This window comes from Cynocephalus volans, chromosome 8 (assembly GCF_027409185.1).
Source record: "Cynocephalus volans isolate mCynVol1 chromosome 8, mCynVol1.pri, whole genome shotgun sequence".
NCBI lineage: Eukaryota > Metazoa > Chordata > Mammalia > Dermoptera > Cynocephalidae > Cynocephalus > Cynocephalus volans.
In genome coordinates this window covers 149,815,193-149,837,289 of record NC_084467.1, presented here as the reverse complement: position 1 = coordinate 149,837,289, position 22,097 = coordinate 149,815,193, and the positions used below count along the sequence as shown (strand labels likewise).

At 34.5% G+C, this 22,097-nt stretch overlaps 1 protein-coding gene and 1 pseudogene across 2 annotated transcripts in view; one reads left to right on the top strand and one right to left on the bottom strand.

The window, feature by feature from the left end:
- Positions 1-22,097, top strand: part of BRINP3 (BMP/retinoic acid inducible neural specific 3) — a 366,300-nt gene that overhangs the window by 125,230 nt on the left and 218,973 nt on the right. The window lies entirely within an intron of this gene.
- On the bottom strand, positions 19,997-21,134 carry LOC134385092 (heterogeneous nuclear ribonucleoprotein A3-like; annotated as a pseudogene).

Sequence of the window (22,097 nt, the reverse complement as noted above, 5' to 3'; positions counted from 1 at the left end):
GATATCAAACATCAAAATTCATCAACCTTATGGCCACACCCAACATAAGATTTCTCTTCCTGTAGGACATTTTCCTTCTGTTTCTGGAACTATCCTCTCTACAGAGACTTCTATTTCTTTTCTTTTCTTTTCCTTTTTTTTTTTTTTTTTAATGTTTCCCTAAGAAATTTCCCATCTGAGTCTGCCCATAAGAAATCAAATCGGTTTATGTTACAAGGGCCAATCCAGCATTTTAACATTATTATTTCAATAGTCATACAATTGTCTTATACTTCCCATTTTAGACTTGTTTTGGGAGACCTGATTATATGGCACTTAAAGACCCAGAAAAACCACCTCCTATATAAAATACAATGTACCTTAGAGATTAATTCTGCTCAAAGGTAGAATTCGGAAAGAGCCAGAGTTAATTTTCAGCACAGTTTTCTTCCCCCAACATATGCAGTGGGTAGAATCTCACCTTATTCAAGATAGAAGAGTTACACAGTACCAAAGAATTAGAGGAAATACACCAATCTCCCTCCGGGAATGATCTATAAAATACAATAACACCTGCAAATTATGATCAGATTAGAAGCAATGGCATATCATTTAGTTTCTCAAGTTGATTTCCCCTTTTTTTATTCAGGCATATTTTTAAAAGACTTGCAGAGTTCTACACTGTGATAGGCAAAACCAAAAGAAATAATCTTTTACATATTTTTGAGCATAGGTTTAAATGAATAAGAGTACATACCCTTGAAAACAGTTTAGGCAGGGGCCTTTGATAACAAGAAAAATCAAAGGAAAAGTGAAACCGGAGGACAGAATCAAGCTGCTTTATCGGCCAATTCCACCTTATCTGTAGAGTGACTTTATTATATGAATTTAACCTGAAGTTTCTAGAATTTTTAATTTATTATTATTATTAAAATTTTGATTTTAATTTTTTTTTTTTCATGAAAGACCTGCGTTTCTTGTGTATATGTGTGAAGCTGAGTAGATGGAAGGGAGGGGCATTCTCTCATAATACTGTGCTAATTTTGATACAGTTCATCTCAACTTAGGAGTATTCTGGAACTGAGAAATCTTATTGGGGTCATTATGGAGCCCTATAAATATTTAATGGTCTGTCATGTAGAATCAGTAAGTAAATTAATTATATATTGCTCAGAGGACAGACTGGAGTCAATGAGTTGAAGTTAGAAAGAGGAAGCATAAACTTCAGACAGATGACAAAATATAGTTTGGACTGTATTATAAGGAATTGAACTTCTTTTTGCAGGAAATATTTAAGAAGACATTGGTGATCAATTTCTATGAATGTTGTTAAGGTAATTCCTAAACTGGGAAATAATTTTCAAGCTATAACCTTAAATCCATCATCAACCCTACAAGCATTTCATAATCAGAGTGGTTAAAATAATGTAAATTTTTAAATTTTGCCTTTAACATGTGTGATGCCATAATTTGATCATTGGTAATGCATATTTGGTTCAACTCTGTTAAAATGTTCATATGCTGCATTTATCTTATTTATCTTTACTTCGTTCTTTTACCTCCTTAATATCTTTAAAAATTGAAATTTTGCCACTCACTGCAGTAGATGTTCCACTAAGCTTGTGACATTAACAAATGTCATCACCATACTTGTTCTGTCCATGTGTTACTTCAGGAGAAGGGCTTCAGGAAACTATCTGTGCTTTAATCATAGGTTCATGAGTTAATTGCTGTGTACCTGGAGACAGTTTTTAATTCTTTTTTGTAATTTCTTTTCTCATCTGTAAATTATAGGGGGGGGGGCAAATCTACCTTAAATATTGTACAAATTAAATGAGACAGTTTCTGTAAATCAATTAGCATGGGGTCAGGCATAAAATAAGTATTTTTCAAGATTAGTAATAACATTTTGGTAATAGCTATTACTATTATCAATAAATGTATTTAAAAGTTGCTTAAGGATAAAAACAAGTTTTTTCATCTTTGCATCCAAAATTTTTTTGACAGTTGCATGTGAAAAAAATATGTGAAATAAATGTTTTTAAAATGGGTGCATGGGAAACAGATACATGAAAAACAAATGTAAAACATATCTCTGGAGAACCCCTCAACACTGAAACACACCTGGATTGATGATAACCTTCATTAAGTGTCTTGCTATATCAAGAAGCAGATATTTATTGTGTTTCTCTTATGTTTTTATTCAAAGAAGCATCATCTGGTTTATCTTTTATGAACTGCCCTTGGAGATACCATAGTAGGCTAATTAAATCATAGTGAAACACGCCTTGCCTTTGATGTATGTAGAAATATGACTTTAAGTCAGTCAGATGAAAACAAGATCAAGCAAACATGGAGCCTGTGGTTTTCAGAAGGACTTTCTTCCTGGTGGCATTCAACCAGAAGACATGCCTGAGTGCAGAGAGCCACAGGCTTAACCTTGGCCAGTCCTCCCACTAATGAGAGGAAACTGGCAAAGGAAAGCGGGTAGATTGAAATCCACAAACGGAGCATACCGGAGGAGGTCATCAGGAGATGCAATGAGAATTAGTTAGTGTTTGGCTACCATACAGTATATCAGTTCAGCCAAATATGAGTTTTTTGGCACTGCCCCTAGAGTTTTCTCACTGAGGGGCTGCTGACTTGGGGCAGTTTGCCCTTTGGTGCCCATTTACCATACTTATTCCCACCTTCCACTAAAAAAACTAAGAGAAAAGGAAGAGGCAGCGTTAGGCATGCAATTATATTAGAAAAGTTATACACACACGTACACACACACACACACACACACACGCTCGTATGTTTCTTTTTTGACATATATGTTTATTTTATCAATATTTAATTTGTGAACAGAAATGTGTACATATTTTAAAATCTAATGATTGGAAAAATATAGTTCAAAATAATGTTGATGTAAATATGTGTTGTAAATATGTGACTAGAAATGGTCAGCTAAACCAAACAAATTAAAATATACCGATAATTGAAAGAAATGTATTACCAAAAAGCAAAACAGACATAATTAATAATCAGAACCAAATTAAGAAAATATTAGTGATGCACTGATAATAAAAGAATTTTCCTTAACACTATGGGAATTTCTGCTATCAACATGTCTACACAACAAAAGGAGCTTGGTAACATGCTAAGCACGTTTTATTAGTTGTGGTAAGCTCATTGCTGCAAGTAATAGACCCCAAAATTGATGATTCAAATATAAGTACGAATTATTTCTTACCTATATTATAGTACTGTATGGGTGACTTGCATCTTCAACACGTGGTTTCTGTGTTTGTCCTGGAGGTACTTCTATTTCAGCTAACTGGAAAGGAAAAAAGCAAGCAGAAGTTGAGATGGTAGGTTTTCATATGCCAGGCCTGAAAGGGGCATACATCACTTCTGTTACAGTTGATAATCAGAAATTAGTCATACGGCCACCTCTGATGGCAAAATAGTCTATATATGTGCTTAGGGTGAGCAGAATTTTTTTTTTTTTTTTTTTTTGAGCACTTAACAGACTACCATACACTATATAAAAATCAGTCCTTTTAAAAACATAATGAAGGGTCCTCAGTAAACTATGGTTTAACAGACTAAGTTGTGAAATCTAAATAAAAGTAAGTTTTCATAGCTAGGCTAAGATGCTTTCAAGTGGTTATTATGTATCAGAAAAGCCTATGGACATGTACATCACTCAGTCAAGAAGAGCTAGTGTTATTTTTGAGTTCTTTAACCTTCAGAGAATTGACACAAGGCTGAATTTCATAAGATAGTTTAGTTTTTATTTGTTTTTTAACTTCGTGTAATAGAATTAGCTGAAGCAGTATAAACTAGATATCCTTAACCGTGTGGAAATGACAAATCATGAGTCACAATTTTTATGTTTATGCAGAAATGATAAAAATATTTTTGGATGAGGGTAGGACAAATGACAAACGTAGTGTCAGATCATCAAAAGCGCTATCCTTTATGGTCTGCCAGTTATACCGGCTGGTTATACAACTGCCTTCTAAATAGATATGTGCTTAATTTTTTTAATCTTATCAAGTAACTCAGTAACTTTCTTGGGTGGTCCAGGCCTTATGTCAGCTCCTTTCATACACATAAATCATCAGTTTATAATTTTGATTTATAAGCTGAAGTTTCAATATTTACTTCCTGTCACTTTCCCTACCTTTAAAAGTCAGGCTAAGTTTCTTCTTAACACTTTCTGGTACCTTTTCTGTTCCTTATGATTTCTCAATGTTTGAAAAGTGTGGTTTTAACTTTCTGTCAATCCATTTATCATCGGTGCTGGCAGCAATAATCCAGCTTTGGAATTTAAAGAAGCTAATCCTTGCTTACCATAATTTTACTTTTGTGAGCTTCCTTGACTCTTAAACCATCAAATCATTTATTTAATATTATTTCTTTGTGAAAATTCTAAGCAAATCAATAATTTTGCCTTCTGAAGCAATGCCTATCCTTTTATCATACAGAATTTCAGATTTTGTTCCCTTCAACATTTTATGTAAGCTTCTTTCTAAGTACCAGTTTTTCAAACCTCAACATCAGATGTTTGTAAATGTCTTGTAGTTTTCCTACTGAGATTCCCCTTATTTAATTTTTAATATTTTATTTTAAAATCTGAGCACAATGAAATAAATAGATTTATTAAAATGATAATCTTTTGTTTTCATCATCTAAGAAATTTTGTTATTATCAGATTTTTGTTTATTGAGTTCCACATGTTTTTGAATCTTATTTCTCTCCTAGAAAGCAAATGATTACAAGATACTGCAATTTTTAGAAAGTCATCATTACTGCTACTTTTTTTCTGCTTCCTTGTATCTCTTCCAGCCCCAATTAGTGAGAGTCAATTTATTTTACTAAACTATGACAAAAATGTCATCAAGATAATAATTGCTTTCTGGTTACAATGTAGTTCTGTACATATTATTACACAAACATTGACATGTGTTACTTAAAATATTCCAAATGATATTTTGGAAATAGTTGATAATTAGTAGCAGTAAATATTACTGATAAAACCATTTGAAGAAGTTTTTTTCTGTCCAAAATAAATCAAAAGGGACACTTAAAAAAATGTAGGCAAATGTTCCAAGAGCAATATTGTGTAAATGTGAAGTGCTGCATTTTTCATTGATTTATCAAAGCTAAGTTTCCCCCACGATAACTTTTTATTAGTGATAACATTCAGAAATTTTTATAGAAAAAAAATGTCTGTGTCTGGTGGCTTGTGGTGAAGTCCCTGGCTGTGAAACATAGCTTTATTTTGTATTGGACACAGGTATGTGTGATCTCAATCTCCAAAATTATGATAGAACATAATTTTGGAAACTGCCACATTACTATTCACCATATCCGTCTTTATCCTCCCTTTTAAAAGTCTTCTTTTTCATTCTGCTTCCCAGTTTTGAGACTTCTCATGAATCATATAACTATAGGTCTTAGAAAATGACCTTTGTTCCTTGTTACTTACTAAATCAAATTAGTAGCTTGTATTATAATGAAGAACATGGTCTGACTAGATCTAGCTAATTTCTCCCAAGCATCTGATATTATTTTCACTTTTTGCACTGTGAAACAGCTTGAAAACAATTTTAACTGCTCTTAACCTGCCAATGGATATAAAACAGTCGGTTATATTTATTTATTGTTTGAGTAGGGTCCCTATCTTTAATACCAGAGGCATGTTCTTCTGATAGTATATTTGGCATTTTTAAGCAACGGTTTATTTATTTTTGGAGGAATCCGTGTTGTATAACTGTAGATGTTTCTTTCAAAAAGGCTAAGGATTTATCACTCAGCACTCTTATGCATTCAAGCTATGAAGCTGTAAAGGGATTTTCTTTTAGAACATCTTACATGTAACTAAAGGCTTTTCATTTGCAGTAAATATATGGCTGTCTCATGATTCTGTCAAGCTTGTCATGTTTGTCTTGCTTTCTTGTGTAATCTCAGTGACATGAGTTATAATATTCAAACACACAGAACTGGTAAATAACCAGTCTTAATGCAGTTAGAAAAAAATCTTATGTAAACTCTCCGTATTCTTTTAAGAATGCTTCAGAAGTACATGCTATATTGTTATCTGTTAAATATTTAATTATTTATCATCACCTTATTCACTCAGTTTGGTAAATCTCATCAAATAAAAAATTAAACTCCTGCATCACATTCAAGAGAAGAATTGTAATAAAGGGTTTATTTTTCTTCTTTTGATAAATGTTATGGTTGTTAATGTGCATCTCCAGCTCTCATTTGAGCACTAAATATGTCAACTATATTTAAAAATCATCATGTAGACGTCCAAAAGTTTTTGAGACTGAGAAAAAAAAAAAAAGATCCAATTACCTTTTTAGTGGCTATCCAGTTATGCTAACCAGAATAATAATAATAATAATAATAATAAAATTCAGCAACTTAAAGAATGCAAATTTATTTTATAAAATAGCTTTTCTCCTTATCTTTGCTTCTTATTAAAGTTTCAATGTCTAGGCCACTCATATGATAAAGAAATGTCATTATCATAAGGCAATGTATCTATGTTCTTCACTTGGTAGATAATACAGAAAACTATAGCTAATTTATATTTTAAATAAGAAACTACTAATGTAGGATACATTTCAATTTAATATAGCTCCAGTCAAGAACTTGGATCCTTAAAGTGTGATTTGAGAAAGTTATTTAATCTTTCTTATATTTGTGTAAATAAAAAGAGGTAAGTTGCAAAGCTGGGAACACAGGGATTCTTGAGCCTTGTTGTCTTTCCTGAACTGTATTTAGGGACAGGGGACTGGTCCTCTTCTCAACTGTCCAAATCCATTACAAATTTATTTATCTACATCCTATTCCTTGCCCTCCCCACCACCTCACTACCTTGGCCCTGAACTTGTCTCAGGGAGGTAAGGTACAGGGAAAACTTTTAGGATAAACCATTATATTCACTTGAAATACCATAATCTTTAGCTGGTTGCTCCAATGTATGAAATCTCTTGGTCCATTATATTAAATACTTTTGATTTAGAGAATGCTAGTCCCATGAAACTTAGTCATATTATCCCCCCCCATATACGTACATGTCAATAGAGTGAAGGGTATTTTGAGATATATACTTTCTCAACCTAATTCAAAACACAATTATGTATCCAAGTTGAGGATAATAAATACAATGGTAATTATTTTATTACACCTCTGATGCATGTCATTGAGTATAGGGTTTATGGCAGAGATTAGCTTTAATTTATTCTTCCATGTCTGCTGACCCAACTCTATTCTTCAATATTTTGCTTAACTTAATAGCCTGGCCCTACCCACAATACAGCATGAAATAAATAATTAAATCATTTATTATTTTTCTAAACATTTATCTTTTAAATTAAAGGCTCATTTATTATAAAACTCAACTTAAATATGGTAATTTATTAATCCAGTTATGGTGCATATAACAAAATACTTGGAACTGGGTGATTTATAAGAAAATGAAATTTATTGCTTACAATTCCAGAGGCTGGGGAGTCCAAAGTCCAGGGAACTCATCTGGTGAGTTTCTTAGTGGTGACAGTGACCCAGGGATCTCGCATGGCAGAAAATGGCAGAGCAGACAGCAGAGGGAAACTCTCAAGTGCTCTCCTTTTAAAGCCCTCAGAACCATGCCCCTGACCATCACTATTAATCCATTCACTACAGCATGGTCCTGTAATGTAACCACATCTTCAAGGCTCCACCTTTCAATTACCATAATAGGATTTCCCATCCTCAGCAGTTACAGTGGTAATCAACCTTCTAATGTATGAAATTTGGGGGAAACAATTCAATCAATCCATATCAGGAGATTTTATATATATATATATATATAATATATGACTGTACTTCAAAAAGTTCATGGGAAAATAGAATTAAAAGATAGTATGAATCTTTTCATGATCTTTTTGAAGTATCTTCATATACATATCTATATATACACACACAAACACAGGAATATCAGAAAGAACAAGACTTAAACAAACAATGACCTATGGATTCTACTCTTTATTCTATTTCCTTTTTTTATATGTATTTCTTTTAATTTGCTGATTTATATTCAGGGCATCTACTAGGTTCTAGTCCCAGTACTGGCGTGAGGTATACAAAGATAGGTATAACCTAGTACCTATTAAGGAGGTTATTCTCTAGTAAGAGAAGTAGACAAGTTAAAAAAAAAAAATCCCATTGAGATAAGAGCTATGACACAGAAATTCACAGGGTGTGGGAGCATTAAAACCCAAAATGGGGGCAGTGGTGGGAAAAAGATGTGCCAGAGAAGGACAGAAGTACATACTAATGAAGAGAGAAGAAAAGAGGAATAAGGAAGTGTATGGTTCTCCAAGCTTCAGGAAGAGAATGGAAAGCCAGATGGACTGGGTTTAGATCCTAAAGGGTGGATTTAGATAGCTCTGCCATATTTGAGCTAGCCACATGCAATGTATGTATTTGTGGTTAGCCTGCCTGAATGATTAAAATGGGTGAGCAAAAGCAGGACTGTAAAAAGAAAGCAAATAATTTTTTTCATCATTACATGTTCACCAAAAACATGCTGCATTTTTTCATCTTATTAAACTTTCACTCAAAAGATAAAGTGATTGAAGCTGTTCATCTAGTTAAATGAATGACAGACAGAATGAAGCATACAGCTCTATGTCTGATGTAACCATTTAAGAGGGTCTAGTCAAGAGCTTCATAATTCAAGGGTCAGTTGGGCAAAACATCTGTGCAAATGATTTAATTCTGGTCTACTCTTTGTCTTTATTTTTTTAAACAAGAAAAAAGAAAAAAATACGTGGACCCATAATAATCATCAAAGGTTTTTCCTAATCCCACATCTGTCACCAGACACAAGGAGAAGCTTCAACCCATAGGTGCATTACCCTGAGAAGTAGGTTGAGCGAATGGATTACATGTGCAGTTGATGTTAATAAGCAAGCGTCTATTTTTTAAGAATTTGGTGGGATAAAGAACACTCAAAGCAAGTTGTTTTCCCCAGCCTATTTCCACTAAGTGAAAGGCAAATTGAAACAAATCAAACCATTGAATCTGAGGTAAACTCTTTATGGAAATGAAAGAAATAAAACCATGGAATTAGCACTCTCATTACATGTCCAAAATCCTGAAACTATCAGATAAAGGCAAATAAACTTAGAAGAAAATGGGAGCTCAGCAGGAAATGAAGAAAGGAGACTCTTAGGAATAGATGCAGACAGGTATTACTATATTGATTAAAAAGTTTGGGCTAGCTTTAAGGTTAAACTTAAAGTAGTCTGCTTGAGCATACCTTCGCCTCCAATTTTTAGAAGTATAAATAAGAAAGATATACCTTCTTTGCTTTCTTTCTCAGAATAGCATTTTTATTCACTCATTCAAATCTATGTTGAATGTTTAATGCCTGTGTTTCTGCTCAGGACTGATTAAGCTTACACCTAAATTTTGCCTTCAATATAGGAGGGGCACCAACGTGCAACAGATAAACTTTTTTTTTTCTCTTTTTAGCACAGGTAACATAAATAGAGGTATCAATCAATTAGAGCAAGAATGCATTAACAGTGACGAATAATTCTTCCTATTTAAGCCAGTAAAGATTTCACCAAGAAGGAGTTAAGGTCAAAATCTTACAGTATGAGTGTGAGTTAAATAGGCAAAGATAAGAAACAGATTTCAGTCAGAGGAAACAACATAGGGAAAGGCACGGATGTATGAAAAAATATATGCTATATTTGAAAAATGACAACAGTTTAATGTGATTTTTTTTCTGAATGTGACTTTCTTAATAACTGGGAACATTTAATAAATGAGAGCGGACACAATTGAAAATTCAAGAGAAAGAGAATCATGAAAATGGGATAGGGAATTAGATCTCATTCACAGTGTGTGAATAAAAAGACATCACCAAGATGGAACACATGGATCTATTGCAGACAACCTGAGAGATAGAAATGAGAAATTTGATGGACTTTCACCCTAATGGCCTCAGTTTCTATGATGAAATTGGAAGCAAGGCCATCTGTGGACAATGTGGGAGATCCGTGGAGGTTTGAGGTGAGTTACAAAAACTTGGAAGAGTTGCTTCTGGGAATGGTTAGCTTTGGGATAGGTGTAATACCAGTCTCATCTATGTTTCAAGCCTAAAATTTAAAAGACACAATTATGAGTCTGTTTTTTTCTAAAGAAGAACCTTAGAACAGCTGCTGCTGAGAGCAATTGCTTTTCAGAAGGGAAGATATTTTAGACTTGTGTTAGCATAATAAATGACAATTAAACCATTACAGAAACTAGCAGTTGTTCATACTGACCTTTTTATTTGCTTACCTTGGATATACAAGAATGCTTAAATTGGTGAATTCAACACTCATTTGGTATGAGTCCAACAATTTTTTTTTTCATAATTTGCATTCAGGATGAATATTACCATTGATGTGTTTTTGTCTAGAAATGCAATGGATTTGACATTTTGGAGGTCCTGCAGGTATCTGCAACCCTTAAGCTTTATATCACTGATGTCATCAGAACTTAGGAAAATTATCTATCCTAGGTCAGTGAAGTAGTTTATATTCACTATCTTCTTATCCTCTGTATACAATCACAGCTTATCCTCACTACTACTTTGAAATAGATCTTTCTAGGATTAGCAGTGACTCATCCTTTTTTCAAATCCAATGAATTTTTCTCGTAGAGTAACAACTAAGTGAATAGCTTCTGTAGCTAAAACTTCCTGGGCTGAATTTTGACTCTGTGACACACTCACTAGTGTAACCTTGGGCGAGCAATCTGTCTTCTCACTGCCTCCGTTTTTCATCTCTAAAATGAAGTTAATAACTGAATCTACCTCACTGGCTTCTAAGGATGTTTGTGTTAAAGTTACATTAGCTGCTATAACAAACAAACCCCAAGTTTCAGTGACAAAATAAAACCAACCTTTTTCAGCTTTCATAATGTTCCGATGTTCATATTCCTGTTCTGCAGAGGTTGGGGGTGATGGAAACAACCACTCATTCATTTAGGGCCCCAACTTACTGAAAGCTCTGCCATCTTCAATTACCCATTTGTTGGTTGGGATTGATCATGGAGGATCAATCATGAGAAGTTTTCATGGACTGTGCTTGCAAATGGTTCTCATATTTATGTATCTTCTGTTTGGTAAAATTGTCATGGCCACTTTTTTACAAGATGGGAGGCTGGAAAATGTTGTTTGCCTTTGTGTTCAGGAAGGGGAGGAAATGAGATTGGTGATCTGCAAGAAATTTTTATAAAATTGCACACTTCTGGATATCAAATATAAATCAACCTCCTTTTTAAAATATAAAATACACTTATACGCCCTCCATGGGAGACAAATTAAAGTTCCATCCAACTATTGCATCCAAGATCTCTGAATCTAGCAGAGTTCGTTCCATTAGTTCTGGATTCATTCCTTGCAATCTGGCAGCCAATGAATTAAAAAGACATGTTCTCCAGCCTGGAAGCAGGATAACCACAATAAAATTTGTCATATAAAAGAGGGAAGAATAGAAAAAATACAGCAAATATTGACCAAAAGATAGTGTGCAATCTTGGTAGTCATGGTGAAGACTTCCCCTTTAGGGAGAGGGGAGATTCTTTGATCAGACTTTGGCTCTGCTCTCTGTGAGGAAATTAGCTGTCTGGTGTTCCCTGTGGTCCCTGACTTCTCTCTCAAAGATTTTTTTTTCTTATCCATTGCTCTCCATTGCCACATTTGCAAGGGGCATTAGGTAGAGTTTCCTCCTTGGGAATACCACATCTGCAGCTCACTTGTTGCTTGTTCTAATTTGGACTGTAAAGGCTGTTGTAAGGCTCAGTCAAAGGCTTTCAAGTTTCAAACAGTTAAAAGTCTTTTTTCTTGTTGTTGATATTATTACTTTTGATCTGGGTTTATGGTTTCTTTGTCAATATTGTTTCCATAAAACCCATTGCACTTTTGATCGTTGGCTTCCAGTGGTATGAAATCCCACTCAAAGTTTTTCTGGAGTCATAGTTCTCAATATCTGCTTTATTTATCTGTCTACTTGTCTCATGTCTTTCTTTCTCAACTTAATCAAGCCTTCTTGAAGATTTATTGAAAGTAGAAAGAAAAGGTGCATGGTGGACTGTGCCAGACTTTTGGCTGAGATGGTCTGGATGTGGTAGACATCACCTCCATTTGTATTCCATTAGCTAGAACTCAATTTTGTAGCCACATACACTTCAAGAGAGAAGGAGAAATGATGTCCACTTGTGCACTCATGAAAAAGGTTCTGGTGCTCAGCTAGTAATCACTGCCACGAAGACTGAGTGAGTTAAAACATTTGTCATACATGGAAGAATATATGGAACAAAGTGCCAAATTAACATTTCCAATTATTATTCTGCAACTGTGTTCTATACTACGAAGGTCAGTACTTATATTCTAAAATCTGTATCATTTTCAGCTCTCTTTCTGACCCTCAGACTACTTCATGGCTTTCTTTTCCATCTTTTTGCTGTTCACACATTAAATGAACATTACTCTTATTGTTTTGTTCTTAGTCATGTTTTTCTTGTTAGTCTTCTCTCTTTGTAGGGGATTATATATTGCACATAGCTTTAACTACAATTCTGTAGTGATGATTCTGAAGAATACCCATTAATCCCTGATCTTTCTTGAACTCCAGTACAAAATTCCAGATTATTTGGTAGATATCTTCTCTGGGATAACACAAGTATTCCAGGCTTACTATATGAAAAAAATGTACACATTGTATTCTAAAACCTACCCCTTATTTTGTATGTCTCCTTATTAGCATTAGACTAGAAACATCAAAATTTTCTTCTATGCCTTTCCTTTTCTTACTTCCAAGTTATAGTTAGTAATTTATATAGATTCAAATACTTAATGGTTCTCTTATTGTTCTTATTTTTCTATTTCTTTTGTGACTTTCTTTTACTTTATTTTTTTTGTCTATTAAAATAGGCTCTAGCAAGTTTTTATTTCTTACAAAATCTAGACTCTGAAGTTATCCTTCATATTGCCACCAAAGCCATTGTGACCTAGTGTTGTCAGACATAAGCTCCTTTAGTTATGTTTTCTCTGCTGTTCTCTTAGATGTTAGTGTGTTGCTTCTTTCTTAAAGCAACTTCCCTTTTATCTCCTCTCTATTTGGCAATTTCCCCATGCCTTCTGGAACCCAATTTCATAGTAAATAAACTTCCCACATAGTGACCATCTTCTCTCAATGACCCTTACTTCCTAGTGTTGTAATTAACACTTAGCACTCTATTGATGCTATTTCCTCTGCAAACAAATCAAGAAGAGGTCATTTATTCTCACATGCCCTTCCTTACCTTAAACTCACTCTCCTGTACCACCACCACGTTATCACTTTCTCAATGTGAATATATCCTCTGCCCTTGAATGAAATTCATTTGTTGCTTCAAAGCCTAAGCCATCAGAGCATATTACAGATTAAATGTTTGCTCCAAATGTTCATGTATTGGAAACTGGACCCTTATCATAACAGCGTTAACACGGTAGAAAATCCTATTATAGTATTTAAAAGGTAGGGCCTTTAAGAGGTGATTAAATTGTGAAGACTATGCCTTCATGAATGGATTGATCCATTCATGGAGTGATGAGCATGATTCTGATAGCTTTAGAAGGGGAGCAAGTGAGTAGGTTAGCTCTCTTGCTCAGTCTGTTTTTGCCATGTGACATCCTGGTTGCCATGGGATCTGGCAGGGAGTTCCCACGCAGAAAAAGGCCCTCATCAGATGTGTTCTCTGGACGCTGGACTTCCCAGACTTTGAAACTGTAAGAAATAAATTTCATTCCTTTATAAATTACCCAGTGTCAGGCATTCTGTTGTAAGCAACGGAAACGGACTAATTCACAGCATTCTACTCTCAGCTCCTTCTCTCCACTGTAATCTATCGTCCAATAGATCATTTCACGACACTTATTGAAGACTTTAACTTGACCCAGTGCATTATTCTTCAATCAAGTCTTGTGTATCATCTAGAGCCGTATTAAACATCCAGTTGGACAACATTAGTCTCTTAGTTACACTGCATTTTCACTGTTAGTGACTTCCAAACTTCCTTTTACTTGAACAACCACTTTCTAGGTTATACTCTTGACTTTGTCACGCTATAACTGCTTTACATTGGAAATATTAAGCTTAGTTATCTACTTGTTTATGAAGACATCAACCTTGTATTAAGCTGAATGTCCATGTTCTCTCCTAGGCTAGATCTTCTTCCCATTTATACTTCTCCTGAATATATTAACTCACCTTACTCTAATTTTAGCTCAAACATCGCTTTTTCTCAAAGACTTTCCATGGTGTCTTTTCTTACATTTAACCTTCCTTCTGGTCCTTGCTTTCTTTATTAAACTTCAAATTTTGTTGTATTCGTATATCTGTTTTTCATTTCATCAAAGTCTTCAGTAATTTTCTTCATATTCAACTCACTGTTAACACTTTCTTCAGTCTTGTTTCCCCTCTCCCTTCACTCTGAACTTCTAAATCATGTAGTGTTAACTTTCTTAAATACAAACCTTATGCCATTTCTCTGATTATAGCTTCTAAAGGCTTTTGCATTGTGATTGAGATGCAGTCCATCAACCTGGCCATGATTAACAAGTCTCTGAAGGAACTGCTCCTTGCTTTTTTTGCCTCTTGCCTTTTTACATTCTCATCCTAGTTTGCTAAATACATTTTGCTTTCCTCTTTTCACTTCTAATAATAGTGACAGCAATAACAACAAATAACAAACTTTCAGCTCTGCATCTTCTGCATGTGTTTTCTTATACTGGTAACAATTTTTCTCTATGTTACATATTTCTTATACATGCATTGAAGGCCTCAGTTTAGGGACTTGTATTAGTTTTGTACTGTTCTGACAAATTACCACAAACAGTGGCTTAACACAGTACAAATGTATTACCTTAGTTCTGGGGGCCAGAAGTCCAACATGGTATTCAATGGACCAAAATCAAGGTATCAGCCATGCTGCATTCCTTCCAGCAGCTTTAGAGGTGAATCAGTTTCCTTGATTTTTTCTTAGCTACCAGAGGTCACCTACATCCTGGCTAATGGTCCCATTTGCCCATATTTAAATGACCTTTTTGATTACATTGGGCGTACCTGATTAATCTAAGATAATCTCACTGTTTTAAAGTCAACTGATTAGTAATCATCATTCCCATTTGCCTACTCCAGGGAGTAGGATGTAGACATTTTGGGGGAGGCCATTAGTCTGCCTACTCAGTATCTGTTTCTCCAGGAAACCTTCCCTTGCTCTCCAGTCTAGATTTTTATTCCCCATAGATGTTCCCAAAGATGATCTTAGTTCTAAACTTTTAACATTACATATTATATTATAGTCCAAAGTCTAAATATTTATTTTTCTCCACTGCTAGGCTATAAATTGGGTGATGGCAGAGCCTGGGCCTATATTGCTCACTGTTATAATACCCATGCACATAGTACTTCCTAAATGAATGAATACATTGTGCAGAGGGCCTACAATTAAAGGTAGAGGACCAAGCTAATGATATGGAAACCAGCTAATAATTCAAATTTCCATTTCCTGATTTACATAAAATATAAAATGTTATGTATCCTTTCTATCTTCCAACATTATCAGATTAATACATTAGCTAAAAATAAAAAACGTATTGTGAATTGACAAGCATATTAATAAAAATATAAAGTAAGTGCTATTGAAACTTAATTTGGATCCTTTTACTTCCTTTCTCAAAGGTCTAGTTATACCAATTAGTCCAGAAAATAAATTTCATATTCTCTAGCATTATTTTAAGATCCTCCATCATCTGGTCTAAATTTACCTTTCAAAATGACCTCAGATCATATCCCATAGGCACATTTTTTTTTCCCAGTCAATTTAGATTATACTCTATTTCTAAATCATGCCATATTCTATTGTTCTCTGTAAAATGACATGGTACTAAATTTCATTGTAAAATGTATTTCCAGGTATGCTAGCATACTTACAGAAAATTCCCATTACAGACTCTAACTATAACAATAAAATTAATGACAGTGAGACATTTGCATTATTTCAAGTATTACATGTAGCTTTATATTCATTACGTTTCTTGATCTTCATTATAATCTCGAGTTTTATTTCCATTGTGCAAGTGAAAAATACTGAAGTGATGAGATTTCTGATGTCTATATTGTTTCATCATTCCAGAATTCTTTTTATCACTTTTAATTTACTGAAATACAAACAATCCTTTAATGTCTTCCAGTGCAACCTATTTTTTCAAGATTTAATTTATTTGTTTACTATTAATTATATCTTTTTCTACATTTTCACAGTATATAATTTGTGTGTGTATTTCCCAGATATTTTATTCTCCATTAAAAAAAAATCCTTTTTGATATAGGTTAATCCTAGAATAGTTATCAAGGTCTTTGAAGTATTCTTTTGACATCTCAAATTGTCTATTACAAGTCATCCATTATAATTTGAAAATAAATTAGATAATTTAGTGAAAAATACAAAGCTCTTAAGTGTACTAAATGGCTCCTAACATCCTTCTAACTATATTTTATTTTATAAAATTGCATTTGATGGATAAAAGGTCAACCAAGATATTAAATTACTTAGCTACAGTTTTTCTGTTTTTGATAATATGACTTAAAAAGTATTTTTCTATTTAGATTGCCAAGTATCCACGTAACAGAAGCACAAAGCTGAAGCAGTAAGAGGCCATCAAGGTCAGGCAAATCTGGAATAGAATTTGCCTTTTTTAGTAGCCATGTATGTGTCTGTGTAATTTACATACTTATTTATACCTTAGTTTTCTCATTTGTTATATAGGGATAGTCCAAGTAGCTCTGTATACTTGGAGAGCCTTCCCTACTTAAAAAAAAAAAAAAAAAATGTAAGTTCCTGTTAATATTTCACTGCATCCAATTTTATCACTTTTACAACTTTCACATTTACTCCCCACCCCCACCCCAACTTCTGCTTCTCTTTCTTTCTCAGGCTTTATCTGTGCTACCTATTTCTTTTCCTGTCATTTTACCTATTGACTTGGTATAAATGCATCACAATAAGACACTATCGAATTTTGTCCATCTGATTCACTCAGCATCTTATAAACTTCTTTTCAAGAAGACATGAAAACTTGGAGGTGTCAGTTCCCTGTACATGAGTAAATAGATAGCTGATTTTTCCCATCATATTTAATTACACATAACCCAGATAGGTCCAGCCAATTATACTTTTGATTTTCTATTTTGAAATTGCTGCAAATTACTTGTAATTTGAGATCCCTATCTTAAAATGAGAATACATATGTTAAAAGTAATTTGAAAATTAAAACTTATTATGCAATATAAAGTTTGTGGTCGATAACATTAACAGTAGTTTTTGCAAGAATACATTGTTGAATTTGAAATGCATCTTTGAACTCATACTGAATAGAACAGCAATCTTGCCCAAGCAATAAGCCATGTATTCCCAGAATAGGTTATTATGACCAAAAGTTGGCAAAGATTTTCAATTAAATGTTAGAGACTATGAAAGAAATAGCCCAACACATATGATGTGACATTTCCAGAAAAAAATATCACCCATATCCTTAGCTATCTCCTATTACCTGATGGTACAAAATGAGATTTAATTTAAGATTTGGGCTTGGTATTTCAGAGTTTTAATTTAAGAAATTTTATCTTGCTCTTCTTTTCAAAACCTTTGTACCTCTCACATTTGAAAGTTCTCAGTAACTTCGGGAAGAATCTTTTCAGTAGAAAGCCTGAGAATATTGAGAACACATCTTAAGGTCTATTTCATTTCCTATTTCGAGGCACAAAGACAATTTATGATATAACTGGATCCACAACTGAGGTACTCTGAAGAGTTAGAAAGGATGCTGTACGTATTTCAACACTCCAGGGTGGAACAGATATATTTAGGAGATCACTGGTAAGATAAAGTATATATATTTTTTTTTCAAATATCTCTGGGGATAATATAAATGCATTGTTAGAAATTCTATATTTTGAATTCTCTTTATACTTCGATGCCATTCTAACATTTATTTCAGCTCTTTGAGATACATGTATATTCCTTTTACAGTATCTCTAAATTATAGCTCATTTTCAACTATGTAGGAATTCTTAGGACTATTATTATATTCAACTTTACAATGATGCAATTTATGAAATATCAACATTTTCTGTTAATATTTGACACCACTTCAAATGTGGATAGTTACTTAAAAATAAAAAAAAATTCATTATAAATTATTTTCATCTACAAGTTGACCTTAGAAATACAACTACATATCTTGGATTTTTCTGAACAGTCTTGATTTTAAATATTCTGTCCAATTATGCGACCATATGCTTTAAATTTATATTCAGAAAATATATGCCTGTAGGCATGTGAGTATTCATTCTACTGACACCATTCCTATGAGCTGTGTTGCTCTGAATCTTTATAAACTTTTTTTGATCTGTGATAATAGACTTTACATTTGTTTTATCCCTGCACTCTCTCTTTCATCCCAACTTCTCTATCTATCTGTCACCTTCAGTGTCACTAGGTATTTTACTTTTAAATAACCTAAACGATCAAATCAACTTCTTATTATATGGAGAAGGTTTTTGTTTTGTTTTTATAAAACTGTAATAATATAAACTTTCCTACAGAATAAAGCAATCTTTATTCTGTGCCTACTGAAGATACTAGCAAAATAAGTATGTGACATTGGTGAATACCATTTTTCAGATTCTGTGATCAACCTTTTATTAATATTACTCTTTAAATCATCAAAACAAGCACTATTGCTTCTATTTCATTTTGGTTACAAACCTCAAACTGTTTATTATACTTTGCTGCCAACCACAGTTTTCTTGTTTGTTTGTTTAATTTTATTATGGACCGCCTTACATTGTACCTTTCAGTCAACTAGTATCAATCTTTGTTCCATCAACATTTTCTGCACTTTCATTTATCCACATCTGTTCTCTGGTCTTTCCCTTAGCCTTGAATGTTTTTCTCACATTTCTCACATATAAAATCCTTGTCAGTTTTCAAGGTAAAATTTAAATGCTATGTCTCCCATGAAGCCTTCGCTGATAACTGAGATGAAAATAAATGTCTTATCTTTTCAAATTATGAAAATTTATGGTACTGGCACATGGGATTTTGTGCTTGCTGATGTAGTTCATTGTCCCTCTTTCTAGAATTTTGACTCCAGCCCAGAATCAAGGAGAATGTACAAGATAACTGAAACTGTTTTGTTTTTTTAAGTGAAAGCTGTTAGGTTTTCTAATCAGGCTCTAGTATTGGAAACTGATTTATAAAGATAGTAAGGAGATGTGAAGAAAATGGGCAGTGGTTAGTTCCCTCCCTATTCATTCTTTTTCTTTTTTTTTCTTTTTTTGAGAAGTTAAAAATTCCTTATTTTTTGTTCCCAGTACCACTGACAAACTTTACAGGGCAATATACCTTATTTAATAAAAAGAAAAAGAAGACAAAGCTACAACAGATAAAAGACCTCAGGAATGTATGCCTAATTGATGCTCTTCTGCATTAATCAATAGCTGCACTTTTTGCAAACTTTGGCTATGAAATCCTGAACAAGAAGGTTTTCCTGTTTGAGCTGCAATAATTTTTCTTTTCTTTTTTTTTTTTTTTGTCTTTCTTGTGACCGGTAAGGGGATCGCAACCCTTGGCTTGGTGTCACCGCACCTCTCTGCGCACCGGCCATCCCTATATAGGATCCGAACCCGCGGCAGGAGCACCGCTGCGCGCCCAAGTACTGCACTCTCCCAAGTACTGCACTCTCCCAAGTACTGCACTCTCCCAAGTGCGCCATGGGGCCGGCCCTGCAGTAACTTTTCTGACTTTAGACCATCATTCCTTTTGTGGCACAGTTTTAGAGTTTGTCTCAAAGTAATGTGCAGCTTTCCTGCAACTCCTGACTCTCTCTCCTGCTAAGAACTGTAGCCCTTTTCTGCTGTTTTTAGAACCTTCTGCTACCATATCTACTACATCCACCACCAGATCCATAACCACCACCACAGGGACTGCCCAAGCTTGTTCCACCAAAACTAACCCTCTTCATGGATCCATAATTTGATGGCTGCTGTCCACTATAATTTCCAAAACCATTATAGTTCCCACCACCACCACAGTTACCAACACCAGAATTTTCTCCTTCACTGTCACTATCATATCCTCCACAACCACCATTATATCCACAAGCTTGGCTTCCATAGCCTCGTCCACTACCATCATAGCCACCACTACTACTGCAACTGGGAGCACCACCATGGTGCCACCATCACCTCCAAATCCATTATATCTGCCACGACCTCCTCCATAACTACCTCTGCTGCCACCACCTCCACCACCAGAGCCTCCTCTTCCAGCAAAGTTTCTAACACCACACAAATTACCTCTACCACCTCCAGAATTTCTCATACAACCCACAAAGTTGCCAGCTCCACCTCCACGACCTCCTTGTGATCCAGCAGACTGCATCTCTTGTTTAGAAAGAGCTTTTTTCATTTCACAATTATGCCCATTAGTAGGGTGGTATTTCTGAACAACAGTTTTATCAACTGTATCACAATCTTCAAAAGTTACAAAGCAAATTCTCTCCTTTTCCCACTCAGCCTGTCCTCCATAACTTCGATGGTTTCAATCTTGCCATACTTTTCAAAACAGTTTCTCAAATTATATTCTTAGGTATCTTGTTTAATACCAACAACAAAAATTGTCTTCAGTGTTCGATGGGCACCAGGCCTCACAGAATCCTCTCTAGAAACAGCTCTCTTTGTTTCCACTGCACGCCCATCAACCTTGTGTGGCGGCCGAGCACACATTGCTGCATCCACCTCTCCACAAGAGGAAGTCACCAAACCAAAGCCCCTGCCAAGCTTGGTCTGAGGGTCTCTCATTACCACACAATCTGTGAGTGTGCACCATTTGTCAGAATGTTCTCTTAAACTATCATCTGTAGTTTCAAAGTTCACACCACGAACGAACAGGTCTCTCAACTGCTCTGGTTCCTTTGGATCACGGCCCTCCTACCCCCGGTGGCAGTGGGGGCAGCCAGAGTCGAGCTGGAGGCAACCGGGTGGCAGTTTTACCTCCATTCTGGACTCACATCTTGCAGCTCGAGTTCAATATCCCTATTCACTGTGGTCGTGAAATCTTCTGTCGTGGTTAAGCAATCAACATGCGCTAGCAGGTACTCATGCAATATTTCTTGACTTGAATTATATTGTTTATGTTGAAAATTAAACAGCTGCTTTGTAGTGCATTATGTCTAATCTTAATTTAATTTTTTCTTCCTTTGTATGTTTTGGATGTCATGGAGAGGGAAGAAGGATGGGAGAGGTAACTTTGATTTAGGGAGAAGATGAGCAGTAAAGAGCCTTGGGTGAGAAGGTGTAAGCTTTAGATATTTTCAAAGAGAGCTGTTCTATGATTATACATTAAATGAGCTGGAAAAGCTGGGGGAAGGGAAGAACACTGAGTAAACAGTAACCAAGGGAGAAAATTATGAAAATTAGATATGACAAGATCATAATATTGCATGAAGTTGTCCACAACTGATAGTCTTGGCTCTTGGAGGAGCTTATTTAGTAAATAAATAAATGTCAGAATATCTTACATATTCTCTCATATTTTTTTCCAGAAAGGAATTTGGGTCGATTTCAAATGCTATTGCAATCATTTCTAGGCATACATAAAATATATTAGTATTGAAAATAGCAGACAAATATGTGTGTTAACTTTGTGGTGGTTGCCCAGCACTTGGATTACTGTCTTGATCACAAATCAGTGTTCTCAGAAAGCCTGTATGCCATATGGTGCGATATTTTCTGTAAACATAAATATGAGCTGCCTAAAGTTTTCTTGGTTAACCAAAAGTCAGCGGACAGAGAAAATTTTCCATGCAAATGCTTTGCATTCAGTATATCATCCTCATTCTCATTAACCCTTCTCATTGTGGGCTTTTTACTTGGTGTAGTTATAAACAGCATACTAGTCCACTCAGAAGAGCAATTTTATTTAAAAAAATAAAAATAAAAAAGTGAGTCTGAATATACTAA